Genomic DNA, 23,839 nt, shown 5'->3' on the forward strand with positions numbered 1-23,839 from the left:
AAAAAAAAAAAAAAAAAAGAAAGAAAGAAAGAAAAAGAAGCAGAGGAGCTGAGCAGAGTCCTTCAGGAACCTCCATGTGTTCAGCTATCCCAAAGCTCTCTGAACCCAGTACTTCTGGGTTTTGTGGAGGCTTCATTACACAGGCATAAGTGATTAAATCACTGGCCATTGGTGATCGGAACTTTCAGCCTCTCGCCTCTCCAGAGAGATGGTGGGGGCTGAAAGTCCCAACCTTCTAATCACGCCTCAGTCTTTCAGGTGACCAGCCCCCATCCTGAAGCTACCTAGGGGGTCCCCAGCCTCCAGTCATCTCATTAGCATACAAAAGGCACTCTAACCACTAAAGAGAGTCCTAGAATTTTAGGAGGGTTTTTTTTTTTTGGGGGGGGGGCGGGCAGGAAACAGAATAAAAACCAAATATATATTTCACAATGTCACCAAGTTTCATTGTTATAAGAAACTCTGTCACCAAAGTTGCCATAACAAAAGAAAATTCCAGGATATGCTCCACTATATCCAGAATTTAAGGTCCTAGGCCTGGTAATGGAGTTGGAAGGAAAAAGTGTCGTGTGTTAAGTAGGGAAAAGCAGAAGCAGTGATCCAGTCATTTCCCACTTCCTCTTCTAACCACAGCTAGTCCCTATTTAGATAGGAAGCCACTCCTAGTTCTCTTGAAAACAGTGGTCCTCTCAACTGCCAAGAAGGCCACAGGAAGGGGGTCACTTTCAGAAAAGAAAACCCAGTTAGGCAAAAGCTGCGTGAGACGAGGGTCTTGCATGCCATTTCTTGTTTTCATCATATAGACAGAACAGCCCTGCTGCAAAGATGGTCAACGGACCTGAAACCCGAAGAAGCTTCTGTAAGAAGTGTGGCAAGCATCAGCCTCACAAAGTGACACAATATAAGAAGGGCAAGGATGCCTTGTATGCCCAGTGAAAAAGGCACTATGATCGGAAGCAGAGTGGCTATGTTGGGCAGACAAAGCCAATTTTCCAGAAGAAGGCTAAGACCACAAAGAAGATTGTGCTAAGGCTGGAATGTGTTGATCCTAACTACAGACCCAAGAGGATGCTGGCCATTAAGAGATGCAGGCATTCTGAACTGGGAGGAGATAAGAAGAGAAAGGGCCAAGTGATCCGGTTCTAAACTTTGGGATATTTTTCTTTTAATATTGAAGAGACAATGTTGAAGCCACAGAAAAATTACCTGTAGAAAAATAAATAGTGATATTCTTATGTTAAAAAAAGAAAAGAAAACACAGAATGTTAGAATGATAACACTAATGAAATCCTTCATGGACCAATACTAGACTAATAGTCTTCCTAGTACTTTATATTCTTACTACATTACAAAGGATGAGGATTACAAACCAACAGTTAGGAAGAATAAGCACTGCTTTCTGCCAGCTGTCAGGAAATAGACTGCTGCACTTAATTTTCAAAATCAAATAATTTCATCTAATATGAAATTATTAGATGTTGTATGATAGTGTAAGAACCTTAACCTTTCTGTATGAAATCCCACTTTTTTTCTTTTTTTTTTTTTTTTAGATAGAGTTTCCCTCTTGTTGCCCGGGCTGGTGTGCAAAGGCACCATTTCGGCTCACTGCAACCTCCACCTCCTGGGTTCAAGTAATTCTCTTGCCTCATTCTTCCAAGCAGCTGGGATTACAGGCATGGGCCACCACACCTGGCTAATTTTTCGTATTTTTAGTAGAGGCAGGGTTTCACCATATTGTCCAGGCTGGTCTCAAACTCCTGACCTCAGGTGATATCCACCTGCCTCGGCCTCCCAAAGTGCTAGAATTACAGGCATGAGCTATCACGCCCGGCCTCTGAAATCACTTTATATACACATATTCTCCTGTCATTTAAATAATCAACACTCGGCTAAGATTTTTTTTAAATCACTAAAGAGTTTTGAAAAAAAATTACTAAGAAACAGTCTGTGTCATGTTAAATGACAAATAGAACAATTACTCCCTCTATTGAAATGAGACAGAAAATTTGACAATCATTTGGAAACTGTCATATAAAAATTAAGGTTGGACCTAAGCAAAAGCATTATAAATGGTTTTTCTTTTGCTTTTATATTATCTTTTTTAAAAAAGATACATTTAATTGCAAACAAAGTATAAAAGCAGAAGAGTAACTGATACTTTGTGACATTTTACCATTCCCCTACAGTCAAAATATAACAAAATACTTAAACCAATCATATTCCACTCCTTTGTTAGTCACTGCACATAGCAAGGAAACTAACTATACTCAGTATTATAGAATTGGTTATGAAAATCCACAGGAATACCTTGGCTCTTATTGTACCACAGGAAGATATAGCTGGCACCTTGAGCATGCTAGTCAACCTATCCAAATGCGCAACTAAAAGGCATTTGGATATTTATCCCAGCACTCTCTAGCTCTTTCCTATTTCATTTCATTAGGGAGACAGAGATGAACCAAAAAATATGATAAGAGAATGTCAAATGCAACCTGTAAAAGTATCATTCAGGCTCATATTACAACCAACTTTCAATAAATCCTAGACCACGTTTATTTTCACTGGACAAATAAATATCCTTGTTCTTCTCCTACACTGCCTGAATTTCCATTTTCCAAATCATGTGGTCATAATGGCACACAACTTCACTCATTTGTTGTACTTGTAAGTAGCAGAAAAATCAAGTAAATTAACTAAAGTAGATTGAGTTAAATCTGACAATTCACTTAACCTTTAAGTAGTTATGTGCCAGGCACAGAAGAATGAAATACATGACATGCAGAAAAATAACACATATCACATAGAAAAAAAAAATTTTTAACTAGGTTAGGAAAAGTAAATTAAGAATAAATTTTGGTTAATTGAAGTATATTCTGAAACATTAAGTCTGATAACTTCTACCTAATAAATACAAGAACCTGAATTTTCTTGAAATTTTCCTATTTTAAGTATAGGACTCAACTTTTCACATTTTTCTTTAAAGCATTAAGTCACACTGTGTCTATTTTCAATTACTTCTTAAATTACTGGAAAGAAATCATGATAACATTAAACCCTGAAAATATCTTTGATAGTAGAATGAATTATTTTCTGTGTTGTTATCTGTATCAAAGCCATATATTTCATACCTTTCTAAGGTAAACATTTGAACAGCATACATGGAATGATGGAGAAAGTTATAACGAACTCACACCAAACATTAGCCTTTCTGAATTTCCAAAAGAGGACACAAGTTGGAAAAAAAAAAAAAAAGAGAACCATGATTTTCATGTACCAAGAAAAAAATGTAATAATCAGTTATTCTAAAGTGCTCAAAGAAGTCCATTTGAGGCAACACCACCAGAAAAAGTGGCCAATGAAATCACATAACATTTCCAAACTTTAAAAACGTAGAAGGCTCTTTCTAAAGGTGACTATTATTGTCAAATCCGTAACTCAAACCAGCCCTGTCTGCTTTTTTTTTTTTCAGGTAAGCAAGTGGATTGATTGATTGAGACAGAGTCTTGCTCTGTCATTCAGGCTGGAGTGCAATGACGTCATCTCGGCTCACTGCAACCTCTGCCTCCGGGTCTAAGCAATTATCCTGCCTCAGCCTCCTGAGTAGCTGGGATTATAGGTGCCTGCCACCATGCTCGGCTAATTTTTTGTATTTTTAGTAGAGACAGGTTTCACCATGTTCACCAGGCTAGTCTTTAACTCCTAACCTCAAGTTATCTGCCTGCCTTGGCCTCCCAAAGTGCTGGGATTACAGGTGTGAGCCACCTTGCCTGGCCTCATTTTTAAGTTATACTGGCAACCAGATTTTCATCCTAAATACTGGAGTATCCCCTAGTGGACTAGTGAGGAACAGTTTCTTGGTTTACTAAATCAAACTGTCATAATAAATTCACTTTTTTATAATCTCACCTATATATCTTTTTTCCCCAATGGTTAAAACAGAGTTAATATTAGTTTTTATAAATTTCATATTTTTGACTACAATGAAGGTCCTGCAAGGTGGAAACATATTTTTTGACAAATATCGTCTCCAATGTTTCAAATACAACAACCTCTTCCAAGAATCTTGTTACAAGGCCATGAATTTGGCAACTGAAAATCAATCTTCCTTAACAGTTGCCCAGTAATATAATTTAAGGCAAAGGAAGTTTTTATGGAAATTAAACTACTTCACTGAACTAAATGTCAACAACCAAATCATGAACATCAAGCAGGGTGCTTTCTAAAAGAGCCAGGGGTTATCAAAAATAAACCTGAGAGGCCGGGCGTGGTCACTCACACCTGTAATCTCAGCACTCTGGGAGGCCGAGGCAGGCTGATCATGAGGTCAGGGGATCGAGACCATCCTGGTCAACATGATGAAACCCTATCTCTACTAAAATACAAAAAATTAGCCGAGTGTGGTGGCGCATGCCTGTAGCCCCATCTACTCAGGAGGCTGAGGCAGGGGAATTGCTTGAACCCAGAAGTCAGAGGTTGCAGTGAGCGAAGATCGTACCACTGTACTGCAGCCTGGCGACAGAGCAAGACTCAGTCAGACAATAAATAAATAATTAATTGAGTAACTACCAATGGAGGCTTGAAAATGATTTTTTTAAACATATAATTTCTGCTAATATGGAATAAAGATTTTTAAAAAACAATTTTTAAGGTATCAACACTCTATTTACACACAAAACTATTTACACATAAAACATTTCATATTTCTGCAAATAATTAAAATCTACTGAAGAATACAAGAGCTACATCTAGCAACATGATTGGAACCTTGTGAGAGACTATGAGCTAGAATCGCCCAGCTAAGCCACTTGCAGATTTCTGACACTCAGGAATCATGTGAGATAATAAATGTTGTTTGTTTTAAGCTGCTAAATTTAGGGATAACTGGTTACTCGGCAACAACTATGTTGTGTTTAATATGCTTAAAGAAAAAAGAAGGTAGGCTGGGCACAGTGGGTCATGCCTATAATCCCAGCACTTTGGGAGGCCAAGGCAGGCGGATCACTTGTGGCCAGGAGTTCGAGACCAGCCTGACCAACATGGTGAAACCCCATCTCTACTAAAAATACAAAATGAGCCAGGTGTGGTGGCACATCCCTGTAATCCCAGCTACTGGGGAGGCTGAGGCAGCAGAATTGCTTGAACCTGGGAGGCAGAGGTTGCCTTGAGCCAAGATCGCGCCATTGCACTCNTCGGCTCACTGCAACCTCCACCTCCTGGGTTCAAGTAATTCTCTTGCCTCATTCTTCCAAGCAGCTGGGATTACAGGCATGGGCCACCACACCTGGCTAATTTTTCGTATTTTTAGTAGAGGCAGGGTTTCACCATATTGTCCAGGCTGGTCTCAAACTCCTGACCTCAGGTGATATCCACCTGCCTCGGCCTCCCAAAGTGCTAGAATTACAGGCATGAGCTATCACGCCCGGCCTCTGAAATCACTTTATATACACATATTCTCCTGTCATTTAAATAATCAACACTCGGCTAAGATTTTTTTTAAATCACTAAAGAGTTTTGAAAAAAAATTACTAAGAAACAGTCTGTGTCATGTTAAATGACAAATAGAACAATTACTCCCTCTATTGAAATGAGACAGAAAATTTGACAATCATTTGGAAACTGTCATATAAAAATTAAGGTTGGACCTAAGCAAAAGCATTATAAATGGTTTTTCTTTTGCTTTTATATTATCTTTTTTAAAAAAGATACATTTAATTGCAAACAAAGTATAAAAGCAGAAGAGTAACTGATACTTTGTGACATTTTACCATTCCCCTACAGTCAAAATATAACAAAATACTTAAACCAATCATATTCCACTCCTTTGTTAGTCACTGCACATAGCAAGGAAACTAACTATACTCAGTATTATAGAATTGGTTATGAAAATCCACAGGAATACCTTGGCTCTTATTGTACCACAGGAAGATATAGCTGGCACCTTGAGCATGCTAGTCAACCTATCCAAATGCGCAACTAAAAGGCATTTGGATATTTATCCCAGCACTCTCTAGCTCTTTCCTATTTCATTTCATTAGGGAGACAGAGATGAACCAAAAAATATGATAAGAGAATGTCAAATGCAACCTGTAAAAGTATCATTCAGGCTCATATTACAACCAACTTTCAATAAATCCTAGACCACGTTTATTTTCACTGGACAAATAAATATCCTTGTTCTTCTCCTACACTGCCTGAATTTCCATTTTCCAAATCATGTGGTCATAATGGCACACAACTTCACTCATTTGTTGTACTTGTAAGTAGCAGAAAAATCAAGTAAATTAACTAAAGTAGATTGAGTTAAATCTGACAATTCACTTAACCTTTAAGTAGTTATGTGCCAGGCACAGAAGAATGAAATACATGACATGCAGAAAAATAACACATATCACATAGAAAAAAAAATTTTTAACTAGGTTAGGAAAAGTAAATTAAGAATAAATTTTGGTTAATTGAAGTATATTCTGAAACATTAAGTCTGATAACTTCTACCTAATAAATACAAGAACCTGAATTTTCTTGAAATTTTCCTATTTTAAGTATAGGACTCAACTTTTCACATTTTTCTTTAAAGCATTAAGTCACACTGTGTCTATTTTCAATTACTTCTTAAATTACTGGAAAGAAATCATGATAACATTAAACCCTGAAAATATCTTTGATAGTAGAATGAATTATTTTCTGTGTTGTTATCTGTATCAAAGCCATATATTTCATACCTTTCTAAGGTAAACATTTGAACAGCATACATGGAATGATGGAGAAAGTTATAACGAACTCACACCAAACATTAGCCTTTCTGAATTTCCAAAAGAGGACACAAGTTGGAAAAAAAAAAAAAAAGAGAACCATGATTTTCATGTACCAAGAAAAAAATGTAATAATCAGTTATTCTAAAGTGCTCAAAGAAGTCCATTTGAGGCAACACCACCAGAAAAAGTGGCCAATGAAATCACATAACATTTCCAAACTTTAAAAACGTAGAAGGCTCTTTCTAAAGGTGACTATTATTGTCAAATCCGTAACTCAAACCAGCCCTGTCTGCTTTTTTTTTTTTCAGGTAAGCAAGTGGATTGATTGATTGAGACAGAGTCTTGCTCTGTCATTCAGGCTGGAGTGCAATGACGTCATCTCGGCTCACTGCAACCTCTGCCTCCGGGTCTAAGCAATTATCCTGCCTCAGCCTCCTGAGTAGCTGGGATTATAGGTGCCTGCCACCATGCTCGGCTAATTTTTTGTATTTTTAGTAGAGACAGGTTTCACCATGTTCACCAGGCTAGTCTTTAACTCCTAACCTCAAGTTATCTGCCTGCCTTGGCCTCCCAAAGTGCTGGGATTACAGGTGTGAGCCACCTTGCCTGGCCTCATTTTTAAGTTATACTGGCAACCAGATTTTCATCCTAAATACTGGAGTATCCCCTAGTGGACTAGTGAGGAACAGTTTCTTGGTTTACTAAATCAAACTGTCATAATAAATTCACTTTTTTATAATCTCACCTATATATCTTTTTTCCCCAATGGTTAAAACAGAGTTAATATTAGTTTTTATAAATTTCATATTTTTGACTACAATGAAGGTCCTGCAAGGTGGAAACATATTTTTTGACAAATATCGTCTCCAATGTTTCAAATACAACAACCTCTTCCAAGAATCTTGTTACAAGGCCATGAATTTGGCAACTGAAAATCAATCTTCCTTAACAGTTGCCCAGTAATATAATTTAAGGCAAAGGAAGTTTTTATGGAAATTAAACTACTTCACTGAACTAAATGTCAACAACCAAATCATGAACATCAAGCAGGGTGCTTTCTAAAAGAGCCAGGGGTTATCAAAAATAAACCTGAGAGGCCGGGCGTGGTCACTCACACCTGTAATCTCAGCACTCTGGGAGGCCGAGGCAGGCTGATCATGAGGTCAGGGGATCGAGACCATCCTGGTCAACATGATGAAACCCTATCTCTACTAAAATACAAAAAATTAGCCGAGTGTGGTGGCGCATGCCTGTAGCCCCATCTACTCAGGAGGCTGAGGCAGGGGAATTGCTTGAACCCAGAAGTCAGAGGTTGCAGTGAGCGAAGATCGTACCACTGTACTGCAGCCTGGCGACAGAGCAAGACTCAGTCAGACAATAAATAAATAATTAATTGAGTAACTACCAATGGAGGCTTGAAAATGATTTTTTTAAACATATAATTTCTGCTAATATGGAATAAAGATTTTTAAAAAACAATTTTTAAGGTATCAACACTCTATTTACACACAAAACTATTTACACATAAAACATTTCATATTTCTGCAAATAATTAAAATCTACTGAAGAATACAAGAGCTCCATCTAGCAACATGATTGGAACCTTGTGAGAGACTATGAGCTAGAATCGCCCAGCTAAGCCACTTGCAGATTTCTGACACTCAGGAATCATGTGAGATAATAAATGTTGTTTGTTTTAAGCTGCTAAATTTAGGGATAACTGGTTACTCGGCAACAACTATGTTGTGTTTAATATGCTTAAAGAAAAAAGAAGGTAGGCTGGGCACAGTGGGTCATGCCTATAATCCCAGCACTTTGGGAGGCCAAGGCAGGCGGATCACTTGTGGCCAGGAGTTCGAGACCAGCCTGACCAACATGGTGAAACCCCATCTCTACTAAAAATACAAAATGAGCCAGGTGTGGTGGCACATCCCTGTAATCCCAGCTACTGGGGAGGCTGAGGCAGCAGAATTGCTTGAACCCGGGAGGCGGAGGGTGCTATGAGCCAAGATCGTGCCATTGCACTCGAGCAAGAGCGACAAGAGCAAGACAAAAAAAAAAAAAAAGAGAGGGTTAATGATAGAAAAAAATGGCACTATAAAACAAAAACCAACAAGTCAACAACAAAAAAGCAAACAGATTCAAAATTGGGCAAAGGACTTCAAAATTTCCTTTTAAAAGATACACAAAAAGCCAATAAACACTGTTAAAAGACGCCCAACATCACTGATCATTAAGGAAATTCATATCAAAACCACAAAGAAAGGCAAGGCATGGTGGCTCACAACTGTAATCCCAACACTTTGGGAGGCTGAGGCGGGCAGATTACCTGACATCAGGAGTTCGAGACCAGCCTGACAAACATGGTAAAATCCCATCTCTACTAAAAATACAAAATTTACCCGGGCATGGTGGTAGGCTCCTATAGTCCCAGCTACTCAAGAGGCTGGGGCAGGAGAATTGCTGGAACCCGGGAGGCAGAGGTTGTAGTGAGCTGAGATTTTGCCACTGCACTCCAGCTGGGGCATCAGAGCAAAACTCTGTCTCCAAAAAAAAAAAACCACACACAGTGAGATATCATGTCACAGCCATTAGGATGGCTACTATTAAAACACACACACAGAAAATAACACATGTTGGTGAGGGTGTGGAGAAACTGGAACCCTGGTGCAATATTGGTGGGAATATAAAATGGTAAAGCCACTATGGAAGACAGTATGGTGGTTTCTCAGAAAAATTAAACACAGAATTACCATATGATCCAACAATTCCGTTTGTGTATACATATTTAAAAGAACTGAAAGCAGGAACTCAGAGGTATTTGCACGTCCATGTTCGTAGCCGCATTAGTCACAATAGCCAAAAGGTGGAAGCAACCAAAGTAGACCATAAACAGATGAGTGGGTAAAGAAAATGGGCTACATACATGCAATTAAACATCATTCAGCCATTAAAAAAAAAAATCCTCACACATGCTACAACATGGACGAACTTCGAAGACATTAAGTTAAATGAAATGGGCCAGTTACAAAAGGGCAAATATTGCCAGGTGCTGTGCGGTGGCTCACGCCTGTAATCCCAGCACTTTGGGAGGCCAACGTGGGTGGATCACCTGAGGTCAGGAGTTCAAGACCAGCCCGGCCAAAATAGTGAAACCCCGTCTCTAATAAAAATACAAAATTTAGCCAGGCATAGTGGCGTGCACCCATAGTCCCAGCTATTCGGGAGGCTAAGGTAGAAGAATCGCTGGAACCCAGGAGGAAGAGGCTACAGTGAGCACAGATCATGCCACTGCACTCCAGCCTGGGCAACAGGGCAAGACTCCATCTCAAAAAATAATATTACAATTTTAAAAAGGGGGCAAAGTATGATTCCATTTATATGAGGAATGTAGAGTAGTCAAACTCATAAAGGCAGAAAGTAAAACGTAGTTGCCAAGGGCTGGAGAAAAAGGGCAAATGGAGAATTAGTTTAATGGATATAGACTTTCAGTCTGGAGAAGAAAAGAGTTATGGAGATGGATGATGGTCATGGATGGTTACACAACAATATGAAAATATTTAACCCCAGGCAGGTGTGGTGACTCACGCTTGTAATCCCAGCACTTTGGGAGGCCGAAGCGGACGGATCACCTGAGTTCGGGAGTTCGAGACCAGCCTACCAACAAGGAGAAACCCCGTCTCTACTAAAAATACAGTATTAGCCAGGTGTGGTGGTGCCTGTAATCCTAGCTACTCAGGAGGCTGAGGCAGGAGAATCACTTGAACCTGGGAGGCGGAGTTACAGTAAACCCAGGTTGCACCATTGCATTTCACTGGGCGAAAAGAGCAAAACTCCATCTTAAAAAAAAATAAAATAAAAGCCACATATACCAGAATCATACAATTATGTTTCAAGATGCCACTATCTTTTCTAAACATGCATTCTATAAATTCTTTTTTTTTTTTTTTTTTTTTTTTTTTTTTTTTTTTTTTTTTTTTTTTTTTTGAGACGGAGTTTCACTCTCGTTACCCAGGCTGGAGTGCAATGGCGCGATCTCGGCTCACCGCAACCTCTGCCTCCTGGGTTCAGGCAATTCTCCTGCCTCAGCCTCCTGAGTAGCTGGGATTACAGGCACGCGCCACCATGCCCAGCTAATTTTTTGTATTTTTAGTAGAGACGGGGGCCAGGCTGGTCTTGAACTCCCTTGACCTCGTGATCCACCCGCCTCGGCCTCCCAAAGTGCTGGGATTACAGGCTTGAGCCACCGCACCCGGCCCTCATTCTATAAATTCTAATAGGGTACCATGTCTATAAATTTATCCAAATTATCTCATTATTATCTGAAAGCATTCATAAGGGAATAAAGGTTGAATGTTTTTAAATCAGTTACTGAAATCTACTAACACACAGGTGTCAAATAATTCATGATAACCTTACTGTAAAGGTATGGAAAACATTCATAAAGTTTCTATGCCTCTTCCATCCTCTTAATGACTTTGTACTTATGATATTCCTAGTTCTTTTTTTTTTTTTTTTTTTTGAGACGGAGTTTCGCTCTCGTTACCCAGGCTGGAGTGCAATGGCGCGATCTCGGCTCACCGCAACCTCCGCCTCCTGGGTTCAGGCAATTCTCCTGCCTCAGCCTCCTGAGTAGCTGGGATTACAGGCACACGCCACCAGGCCCAGCTAATTTTTTGTATTTTTAGTAGAGACGGGGTTTCACCATATTGACCAGGATGGTCTCGATCTCTTGACCTCGTGATCCACCCGCCTCGGCCTCCCAAAGTGCTGGGATTACAGGCTTGAGCCACCGCGCCCGGCCTATGATATTCCTAGTTCTTAAACCATAGGCCAGGTGCGGTAGCTCATGCCTATAATCCCAGCACCTTTTTGAGGCCGAGGCAGGTGGATCACGAGGTCAGGAGTTCAAGACCAGCCTGGCCAAGATGGTGAAACCCCTTCTCTACTAGAAAACACAAAAATTAGCCAGGCATGGTTGAGGACGCCTGGTAAGCTGGTTGAGGTAATCCCAGCTACTCAGGTAGCTGAGGCAGAGAACTGCTTCAACCTGGGAGGCGGAGGTTGCAGTGAGCCGAGATCGTGCCACTGCACTTCAGCCTAGGCAACACAGTGAGACTCTGTCTCAAAAATAAAAATAAAATAAAAAATAAACTACAAAAAGTCCCAGTGGGTGACTGTAGAGATACATTTAAAATTCCATTTTCTAAAATTTAAATTTAATGTTTCTTCTCTCCCGTTTAATCTTCCTATGCAATCTCACATCAAACAATAAACAGAAGAGAAACAGAAACTTTACTTTCTCCTTTTTTCTCCCCTTTAAACTTCTCCATCTCTCTACAACTTAGCAGAAAATGTCCTCTCACATTTTGAGTCATCATGTGAAAGATACGGTGGTAGAAGCTTTATATACACTATCTAATTTAATTCTCAAACCACTTTACACAGCAGGCATTATTCTCATTTTATAAATGAAGAAATAATTAGTTCAAATAATCAGAGTTAATATCAGAATTTTAACCCAGATCTACCTAGTTCCAAAACTCACGCACTTTCTACATCACAATGCTTCTTTTTCTCTTTTTACTTTTTTTTTTCTTTTTTTAATTGAGACAGAGTCTCTCTCTGTCACCCAGGCTTGAGTGCAGGGGCAATGATCATGGCTCACTGCAGCCTTGAACTCCTGGGCTCAAGGAATCCTCTCACCTCAGCCTCCCAAAGCGCTGGGACTACAGACATGTACCACCATGCCGGCCAACATTTAATTTTTGGTAGAGTCAGGGTCTCACCATGTTGCCTAAGCTGGTCTCAAACTTCTGGGCTCAAGCAATCCTCCTGCCTCAGCCTCCCAAAGTGCTGGGATTACAAGCATGAGCCACAACGCCTGGCTCCAAATGCCTTTTTTTTTTTTTGGAGACGGAGTCTTGCCCTGTCTCCCAGGCTGGAGCGCAGTGGTGCAATCTTGGCTCACTGCAACCTCCGTCTCCCAGGTTCAACAGATTCTCGTGCCTCAGTCTCCCAAGTAGTTCGAATTATGGGCGCATGCCATCCTGCCAACTAATTTTGGTACTTTTAGTAGACAAGGGGTTTTGCCATGTTGCCCAGACTGGTCTTGAACTCCTGACCTTAGGTGATCTGCCTGCCTCAGTCTCCCAAAATGCTGGGATTACAGGCACAAGCCACCGCACCCAGCCCACAATGCTTTCTTGAGTTACATTTACGTTGTCTAACTTTCAGTTCTGCTTCCTGAATAATACATGTCTATACAGTACAGAACCTTCTCAGATAGCTAGACACCAAGATACAGTTTCACAAAGACAGACCCTAAACAGAAGTTTATCAGTCACAAATTAAGAACCTTTTTTTTCTCCCTTCAGATCCCAAAGTAATTTTAGTTTTCACTTATTTTATCTCTTACCCTATATGGGGACAACTTAATCCCAAAAAATGGTATCTACCTTTTGGAAGTTTCCTTGTAGAGACTTTATATGAACATGGGTAGATTCCAATTATAAACTTATCTGATCCACTATTTCGCTGGGAGTCTTCAAGAACACCCTCAGATTTGATGATTCACAAGGAGGAGTCAGAAAACTCACGGCTGTGCTTTATCACAGCAAAGGGATATAAAGCAAAATCAGCAAAGGAAAAAGGTGCATGGAGGCGGGGAGGGCAATGTCCAGAGAAAATCAGGCACAAGTGTGCCAAAAATCTTCTCCCAGTAGAGTCACACAGGACACACTTCCTCCAGCAATGAATTATAACATATATAAAATGTTGTCTCCAAAATTCTTCTTAGGGGGTGATCATATAAGCACCCTCTGCCTACTACACAGCAAAATTCCAGACTCCCAGAAAGAAAGGTGTTCTGTATAACCCACATGGTTTACACAAACACCTTAGGCACCATAGGCCATTCTTTTTAGCTGGAAATGGTCGAAACCCTCCCCAAATCCAAATTCCTAGATGCCAGCCAAGGGCCAATCTTGCAAGCAGACCTCTCTAAGGATATCAATCTCAATCAAGCCTACTATGTTAATTCTTTCTGCACAACTGAGATGTTCTCTTTGGAAATAGCGTAGTTTTTTTTGCCTTGTTTTTGGGGTTCCGTGTTTTTCTATTAAAAATGAACCCCCATTTCCTGTCATTTTTTTTTTACTTTTTTCCCAGCAAACAATATATTCTATCATATATTCCTGTCGTTTTAACTAAAATTACCTTATTGAAATTTGTATCTTTTTTGTAACTTATCAGCTACTTATGCCCAACTTTTAAAACCCTTACAAGCCACAAACACAGTGGACAAACTATGAGATTATTAAATTATTTGTCTATGCTTAAGGAGAATACCTATGAGAAAGATTTAAAGAGGGTTCACTGGAACCAAAAAAAAAAAAAAAAGATTTAAAGAGGATTAAAAAATAATAATAATCTTAGCACACTGGGATAAACATCATTTGATGCAATTTTTTTTTTTTTTTTTTTTTTTTTTTTTTTTGAGACACAGTTTCACTCGTTACCCAGGCTAGAGTGCAATGGTGTAATCTCTGCTTACCGCAACCTCTGCCTCCCGGGTTCAAGCAATTCCCCTGCCTCAGCCTTCTGAGTGGTTGGGATTACAGGCATGTGCCACCACGCCCAGCTAATTTTGTATTTTTAGCAGAGATGGGATTCCTCCATGTTGGTCAGGCTAGTCTCAAACTCCCAACCTCAGGTGATCCACCCATCTCAGCCTCCCAAAGTGCTGTGATTACAGATGTGAGCCACTTTGCCCACTATTTGATGCAATTTAACATATAGATCATTATTGGTCTTCTGTACCATAACAGAATCAGTAACTGTTAATACTTTTTGAGCAAAGAAAAGAAAAAAGTGCCCTTACTTCTGCTTATTACCAATTAATATGTACATTTACAAATTAGCTGCTAACCCTATGGAAGTGCTAGTCTTTTAAAAATCACCACCTAAAAACTAGACAGGAAACCCACGCTTCCCTCTTCTTAAAACTCATGACATTTTAAAAGGAATAAAATATAACCTTGCTGTCCTCCTACACATTTTTGTTTTCAATAGTTAATAATACCGTAGACTAAGTATGTTCTGTTCAACGGGTCACATAAAAAATTAACATCACAAGAATATTTTACCTCAGCTTAAAAAATAGGAAAGGACCTTAAATATCTATATACAAATTTGTTTTTCCTTAGTTTTTGGTTACACGAGCAATTTAAGTAACACTGGACTGCAAGTGAATTAGTGATTGATCTGTATCCTAAAATAACCACTGAAATGTCTAATGCCTTTTTTCCCTACAATCACTTGTTAATGTATGTCCTGTCCGTATGTTATATGAGCTTAACAGAATGAATACAGACGCCTTCAAGGAACTGAATCTAACAGAGGAAACAAATAACAAAAAAGGCAAAAGTACTGAACGTTAAATAGTGTGAAAAGAAACAAATGTGAAGTTCTAAAATAAAGGTAAAAACAAAAACTAACCAACCAAAAACCCTTTCTCCTTCAATTTAAAGTCTCAAGTGTAGAAGGTTCAAAATATATGAAATGAAAAAAGTAACAAAAAATTGCTTTGTATATATTTTGGTTAGCGATACAAAATGATACACATGAAAGAGGCTTTTTTTTTTTTTTTTTTTTTACCAGAATTGGTTTTCTGATTCCTTCTCATTTGGGTAGGCTCTGTCAGAGGGAAGGTCTAGGGCTGAAGGTTGTTTAGATTTTTTTGAGACGGAGGAGTGCAATGGTGTGATCTCGGCTCATTGCACCCTCTGCCTCCCAGGTTCAAGCAATTAGCCTGCCTCAGCCTCCTGAGTAGCTGAGACTACAGGCACACACCACCACACCTGGCTAATTTTTGTATTTTTAGTAGAGATGGGGTTTCACCATGTTGGTCAGGCTGGTCTCAAACTCCTGACCTCGTAATCCACCCACCTCAGCCTCCCAAAGTGCTGGGATTACAGGCATAAACCACCACGCCCCGCTGAAAGAGGATTTAAAAGGATATACCCCAGAACTTTTATTAGATTTGTTGTCTCCCAGTAAGAAAGTGGGTATGGGGTTTGTTTTAGTTTGTGCTTATTTTTTTTCTGTAATAAAGATTTAAAATTTTTTTCATTTCCCATCAGAGAAGGAAGAATGTAGTAAATAAATGGCTTATACATTTTATTTTTCCTAAAGACAAAACAAAATATCTGTATTTTAACAAACATTTTATTAAATGTTTAAAACTTGCACAAAGAATAAAGGTTTTCCACTCTTCTGTTGCCTTTGTAAGCTGTTTCCTTAAATCTAAGTGGTCAACACCTGAGGTAGGGAGTTCAAGACCAGCCTGACCAACATGGAGAAACCCCGCCTCTACTAAAAATACAAAATCAGCTGGGCGTAGTGGCATACATCTGTGATCCCAGCTACTTGGGAGGCTGAGGCAGGAGAATCACTTGAACCCAAGAGGCAGAAGTTGTGGTGAGCTAAAATCATACCACTGCACTCCAGCCTGGGCAACAAGAGCAAAACTCTGCGTCAAAAAAAGAAAGTCAGTGATCAAAATATATAAAATACAACTAAGTACTCCAGAAAAGATCTTCAAATTAGAAACCAGTTAGTATGTACCACCACCCTCCCTATTGGTAAAGACTACCCCCTCACTGAAGTCATCCCTCTCCAGGTAACTTTCTTAGATCATTCCTCACTTTTAAGTATTATTATTCCAAAGATCATGCTCCTCAAAGTAAACAGTTATTTTTGTTGCTATGTTCATTGCAAATAAGAAAAAAAAAAAAAAACCTACATTTTTATTATTGTTACAAGCTACATACATACATTTTGGTAGGCAATAGGTTAGAGTTAGGTCTCAGGTCTCATGTTCCAGCTCTGGCCCCACGTACTATACATTATTTCATCTAATATGAATTTAGGATAAGAGTATTCTTTATGTGCCAGTACCACATTGTTTTAAAAACTGTATTTTAATAACATGCAGCATGGCATGGTGGTTAAGGGTGTACACTTGAGCTAAACTGCCTGGCTTTGACTCTGTCTTTACCACTTCTTTAGCTGTGTGGCCTTGGGCACATTACTCAACATCCCAGTAATTCAATGTCCTTATTTGGAAAATGGAGATGATAATGATACCTATCTAATAGAGAGAGCTGGTATAAGGATTAAATATTTTAGGCTTTTAAAATATTTCCTTTTATTTATTTATTTTTGAGATGGGGTCTCCCTCTGTCGCCCAGGCTGGAGTACGGTGGTACAATCTCAGCTCACCCCAACTTCCACCTCCCGGTTCAAGCAATTCTCCTACCTCAGCCTCCTGAGTAGATGGGATTACAGGGAAATGCCACCACACCCAGCTCATTTTTGCATTTTTAGTAGAGATGGGGTTTCGCCATGTTGGCCAGACTGGTCTCAAACTCCTGACCTCAGGTGATCCACCCACCTAAGCCTCCCAAAGTACTGGGATTACAGGTGTGAGCCAATGCCCCTGGCAAAATATTTCCTTTTACATACTATCTGCTCACTGCAAAGAAAAAAAAAAAAAATCAACTAATAGAGACATACGTAGAGTTAAAAGTGAAAGCTCCCTCTGCAGCTCCACTCCTATCACCCAGCAAGGAAACTTAAAAAATACTAAAATGATCTGGGTCCATGGGTCACACCTATAATCTTAGTACCTTGGGAGGCCGAGGCAGGCAGATCACTTGAAGCCAGGAGTTCAAGACCAGCCTGGCCAACATGGCAAAACCTCCTCTCTGCTAAAAAATATAAAAATTAGCCAAATGTGGTGGTGCATGCCTGTAACCCAAGCTACTCAGGAGACTGAGACATAAGAATCGCTTGAACCTGAGAGGCAGAGAGCGCAGTGAGCCAAGATCCCACCACTGCTCCAGCCTGGGTGACAGAGTGAAACAAACAAACACAAAAAAAATCAAACAAAACTAAGATGATTGTTTCAGACCAATGAATAATGAATAACTTATTTGTTTCATTCACAGTTGTCTGGACCAAGAGAAATCGCCTCTGAATCTGATTAATAGACTCTGAACATCACTTATTCTAGAGTTTCAGATAAATGTGGTTACTAGATAGAAATGTAAGTAGTGTCTCTAAGGAAGGTGCTCAGAGTGCTGCATGTAACAACGGGTGACCCAAATATTTAGTAACCAGCAAAGCAAAGTCATCACAACTTTTTTTTTTTTTGAGATGGAGTCTCACTCTGTAGCCTAGGCTGGAGTACAGTGACACATCTCGGCTCACTGCAACCTCTACCTCCTGGATTCCAGTGATTCTCCTGCCTCAGCCTCCTGCATAACAATTTTACAGGAGTGCACCACTATGCCTAGCTAATTTTTGTATTTTTAGTAGAGATGGGGTTTCACCGTATTGGTCAGGCTGATCTCAAACTTTTGACCTTGTGATCCACCCTCCCTGGCCTCCCAAAGTGCTAGGATTACAGGCATGAGCCACCATGCCCAGTCCATTACAACTCTTCATCAGATATTTCCAGCTGCCCTTCCAGGCACATAAAAAAACTGCACCTACACTTGCCCCCTTCCCCAACTGCATTACTTAGGGCCATATGACTTGCTTTGGCCATTGAGATGCAAAAGGAAGTGATATACATCCCTTCTGACTTTTGAGGTTTTCACTAGTACTCATCACTGTTTCTTTCTGCAATGGTAACTGCCAGCTTTCTAGAATGATGGGTCAAAGACTCTGTCGGCCTGGGTCTCTGGGTGACAATGGGCATAGCCCACCTACCACCTCCTTAGGGGGCTCTACGGAGGGTAAGATCCATATGGGATATGTATTGCAAGTGAGAAACTTTGGATGTGTTAATCCACTGAGATGAGGGAGGACAGGTAGGGGGATTGTTGTTGTGGGTACTAACTTACTACCTAGTCTATACTGATTACACAGTCCACCTGATTCTAACATTAATATAAAATATAAGCAAACGAGAACAGCCAGAATATTCTGGGGGGGAAAAAAAAAGCAATGAAGAGGAACTAACCCTGCCAAAAAAAGGAAAAAAAAAAAAAAAAAAAAGAAAAAAAAAGCCTAATACTTATACAGCACCAACTACATGCTAAGTACTTTTCTAAGCACTTTATATAGCTTAACTCATTTAATCCTTGCATTAGCGCTCTTTAGATAGGTATCATTATCATCTCTATTTTACAAATAAGGACATGACAGGGTTGTTGAATACCGTGCCCAAGGTCACACAGCTAAGAAAGTGGTAAAGACAAGAATTAAAGCTCAGCAGTTTAGTTCAAGTTAATACCCTTAACTACCATTACGCATTACATGTATACATGCATATCATAAAAGTACAATAATTAAAACAGTGTGTTACTGGCACATTATTTGACAGGCAAATTAAGAGAACTTAAAGTGCAGAAATACAATCAAATACACACAGGATTTTACATACAAAATGGTGGATAAAAGTTCATTCAACACATGGTTATTCTGAAATACCCATCCCCTTTCTGTAAGCAATTCCAAATTCAAGGCATTTATTCCATAGCCATACTAGCACATGTCTAAAATGACACATATTAGGGTTTGTACTAGGGTACTGTTAAAAACAGCAAAAAGCTGAAAACAAAGTAATTATATAATTCAACCACACAATGAAATGCTATGCATCCATTTTTTAAAAAGCAAGTTCTTTATTTACTGACATGAAAGAATTTCCAACATAAGCTACATAACAGCTTCCAATGGTCTAGGAGAGAAAAAAAAGAATGGCAGACTATAAATGCATACAGGTACATATACATAATATATGTCTGAAAGTATATACAAGGAACTGGTGATTTGGATTGCCAAAATTTGGGTGGCTGAGGAGAAGTGGCAGGAAGGCTTCGTATTGTATCTACTGAATTTTAAACCCACATAAATGTACTGACCCTTCAATAAACAAACAAATGATTTAAATTTTTTTAAAAGGAAGGAGCCATTTAGCAGCAGAAAGAAATGCAGAAAAGAAAAGATGGAGAATTCTCTTGATAAAGGAGCTGAGCAGCCATTACACTCCACATACAAGCTGAAACTGAGAAAGCCAGCTGGAAGAACGGAAAACTGAACAGATGTACAGAGCAAAAAAGAGATGCCAATCCCTGCAGTTCGAGAAAGACAGAATATGCAGTCTTAATTTCTAAGACTGCATCACTGCTGTGCAATGATGCCTGTCCATGGAATGTCATGATCCCCAGTATGCCCACATAACAACATTCCCCTCCATCACCTTCTGAAGTTAGCTCCTCAGATTCTCCATTTCTTTTTTTTTTTTTTTTTTTTTTTTTTAGGGCTTCTACCACTTCTTCTATCTGAAGGTATTTTAGGATCATTTCAAAGCGTCCTCAGAGAGGAAAGAAAGATTGTGATTTACCTAAGTGAAGTGCTGGGCATATCCAATCAGAATGTCAGCATTAAAACAAAAAACTATACATTGTTAAGTCCAGAAGCACAGGATTATGTTAATTAAGCCTAGGCACAGAACAAGACTGATAGAGTACACTACCTTGTAATTTTTTATTTTTGAGACAGAGTTTCAAACTGTTGCCCAGGGTGGAGTGCAGTGGCGTGATCTCGGCTCACTACAACCTCTGCCTCCGGGTTCAAGTGATTCTCCTGCCTCAGCCTCCCAAGCAGCTGGAATTACAGGTGCTCACCACGACACCCAGCTAATTTTTTTGTATTTTTTTTTTAGTAGAGACAGGGTTTCACTATATTGGCCAGGATGGTTTCGAACTCCTGACCTTGTGATCCACCCACCTCGGCCTCCCAAAGTGCTGGGATTACAGGCGTGAACCACTGCTCCCAGCCACTACTACCTTCATTAAAGTATCAAAATTCTTCCCAAACTAAAATGCAAAGAGAAAAAAGAAAAAAAAAGGAAATCCATAGTTATAAACAATTTTAAAAAGAAATGAAAATAAAATCCCAAAATTCTCTCAGACTTAACATTTTTTAGATTGGATTTAAATGTATTTACAAATGTTTAAAGCCTATTTCAACCAATAAAAGTGCTAAAAAAAAAAAAAAAAAAAAGGAATGTTTAAAGGGCAATAATGGCTATCACTTTTTGAGTACTTACCATTAATCATGAGAATCATACATGTAATAATTCCTTAATTCTCACAACTCTATGAGGTAGGTATTATTAGCACAACTATTTTACTGATGAGAAAAGAGACCCATAATGAATAACTTGCCCAGGAATACATTATTTCTAAGGTCTCTTAAGGTTGTAAATTTTTTTATACCTATGTCAAGTTACCAAAATCAGAAATTTAACATAGGATCTAAACCCACATAGACAGACACCAGAGTCCACGCTATTAACAGTATGCCTGTAAGTGATTACATCTCTGACTGACGTTGTCATTGAAAACAATCAGAAAATCCAAATGCTTCACGGATTGTTAGTGTAAGAAAACAAGGTCAGGAAAGTCATTCTAATAATCTCTTAAATATCCTTTTTTTTTTTTAATAAGTATTTTCCTGATAGCAGCAGTTATCTACCTTCCCTTTATAAATATTTACTTCAGGCTCAAGTACTGTATACAAAGTATCTGAGAAAGGCACAAAAATGGTACATGAAGACTAGTCTCAAAATAAACAGTTATATTTATTAACCTTTAATAACATGAATTGTAAGAAAAAAACAAAACAAATAAAGTGAATCGTACATGTTATACCTATTTTCTCAACTTTTATTTTAAGTTCAGGGGGTACCTGTGCAGTTTTGTTACATGAGTAAATTATGTGTCACTAACGTCTGGGGTGTGAATAATCCTGTCACCCAGGTAGTGAGCACAGTGCCCAGCAGGTGTTTGAACCCTTGCCCCTCCCATTCTTTCCCCTCGAGTAGTTCCCATGTCTATTATTCCCATCTTTACATCCATTGGTATTCAGTGTTCAGCTCCCACTTACAAGTGAGAACATGAGGTATTTGGTTTTCTGTTCCTGCATTAATTATAACAGCCTCCAGCTACATCCATGTTGCTGCAAAAGATATGATTTTGTTCTTTTTTTATGGCTGCATGTATATGTTTGATTTTTCCACTTATCATATTATCATGAAGGCGCTGGGAAGACTGGAATATCAATGCAGAATATCTCCCCTTAGATGCAGCAGAGAACTGGGAAACCACAAAACTTATAACCAAGCTCTGCAACCTACTAGCCCTGTGGCCTGAAGGGATAATCTCTCTTAGCCAAATGACCTTGTCTGTAAAGCCAGAGTTTCAGCTCTCAGAGCTGTTCTGAAGATTAAATGAGATAATAGGATAAAATGTCTGACACACAAGCACCCAATCCCTAAATCATTCTACCACTAAAGCACAATGGTTAAGACTTTAACTTTTGGAGTTATACATCCTTTGTTCTGGAAACCATTTTCATCATTTATCAGCTAAGAACTAAATGAGATAAAGTTTACAAAAAAGTTGGCATATAAATGCTCAATAAATAATGCAATAATACTGCCAAAAGCAAAAAATAGACACCAACAAAAGGTAACCAGAAACTACATCTAGAAATATGGGTTAGATTCTAGTCTTTCTGTGCCCTAAGGCTGGGTTCAGGGCACATTACTCCAAAATACAGCACCTTGGCATTTGAGGGAACAACAGAAAGGTGGTCTCTCTGACCTTCTCCTGCCCTTCTCCTCTGAAGCAGACCATAAAAAAAATTCTCTGATCTTCTTCTGTGAAGTAGGTCACAAGCCCCTCATTCTAGAGTTACCCTCCCGTTATGCAGAGGAAAGGACTGTCCTTATCTCTGAAGACACAGGGGCAGTGAGAAGAATCTGACGAAACAAGCCTCACTAAATTCGCCCCAGTTTATTACCATTAGATCATTCTCCCTTTGTTCGATCGGACTTCCAAACACTGTCCACTCTCCCATCAAACCTAACCATAAAAATACACAAGTTTCCCTGTTTATTTGGGTCTTCATTTCTGAAGGCTCCATGTCCCATAAAACTTAAATAAATTTGAAAGTTCTTTTCATTAATCTGTCCTTTGCAGTACTGGTCTCAGCCATGAACCTAGCAATGGATGAGGAAAAGATACTTTTCTCCCCGTACATCTACTGCTAAGCGATGGGTCCATAATCAACTTGTTTCAACTATCCAAGCATCATTTACCCATCTGTAATTCAAGTGTATTAGAACATGTGACTTCTACAGTCTCCTCCAGTTCTAAATTTTTATACCTATGTTTCTCTAGCTACCAAAATCAAAAATTTTATCTTAAAAAAACCAACACCCTCATACAGATACTCACTCTCAGGAAAAGAAAACCAAACCAGCAGGAGATTCAGAGATTCAGAAAAATGACCCAAAATGGCAAGCTCTTAAACCGCAGCCAAAGATTTCAAGTAATAAAAACATGTTTTTTAATTTTTGTTTTTAAGAAACAGGGTCTCACTATGTCACTCAGACCGGAGTGCGGTGGCACAATCGCACCTCACCATAACCTCCAGCTCCTGGGCTCAAGCAATCCTCCCACCTCAGTCTCCCTAGTAGCTACGACTACAGGCACATGCTATCACAGCCAGCTAACTTTTATTTTTAAAGACAAGGGTCTTGATATGTTGCCCAGGGTGGTCTCAAACTCCTGCCTCAAGCAATCTTCCCCTTCATCCTCCTAAAGCATTGTAACTACAGGTGTGAGCCACTGTACCAGGCCAGAAATACATTAAAAGCAAATACTTTACATGTGGAAAATATGATTTTAAAAGGCAGCTGGGCGAGGTGGCTCATGCCTGTAATCCCAGCACTTTGGGAGGACAAGGTGGGCAGATCACCTGAGGTCAGGAGTTCGAGACCAGCCTGGCCAACATGGTGAAACTCCCGTCTCTACCAAAAATACGAAAACTAGCTGGGCATGGTGGTGCATGCCTGTAATCCTAGCTACACGCGACACTGAGTCAGGAGAATGGCTTGAACACGGGAGGCAGAGGTTGCAGTGAGCTGAGATCCTGCCACTGCACTCCAGCCTAGGTACACTGCAGCCTAGGTGACAGAGCGAGATTCCATCTCAAAGGAAAAA

At 39.4% G+C, this 23,839-nt stretch overlaps 1 protein-coding gene and 1 pseudogene across 2 annotated transcripts in view; one reads left to right on the forward strand and one right to left on the reverse strand.

The window, feature by feature from the left end:
• Positions 1-23,839, reverse strand: part of ABL2 (ABL proto-oncogene 2, non-receptor tyrosine kinase) — a 131,154-nt gene that overhangs the window by 87,144 nt on the left and 20,171 nt on the right. The window lies entirely within an intron of this gene.
• Positions 444-1,448, forward strand: LOC108301300 (annotated as a pseudogene).

Source organism: Cebus imitator, unplaced genomic scaffold (assembly GCF_001604975.1).
Source record: "Cebus imitator isolate Cc_AM_T3 unplaced genomic scaffold, Cebus_imitator-1.0 Scaffold33, whole genome shotgun sequence".
NCBI lineage: Eukaryota > Metazoa > Chordata > Mammalia > Primates > Cebidae > Cebus > Cebus imitator.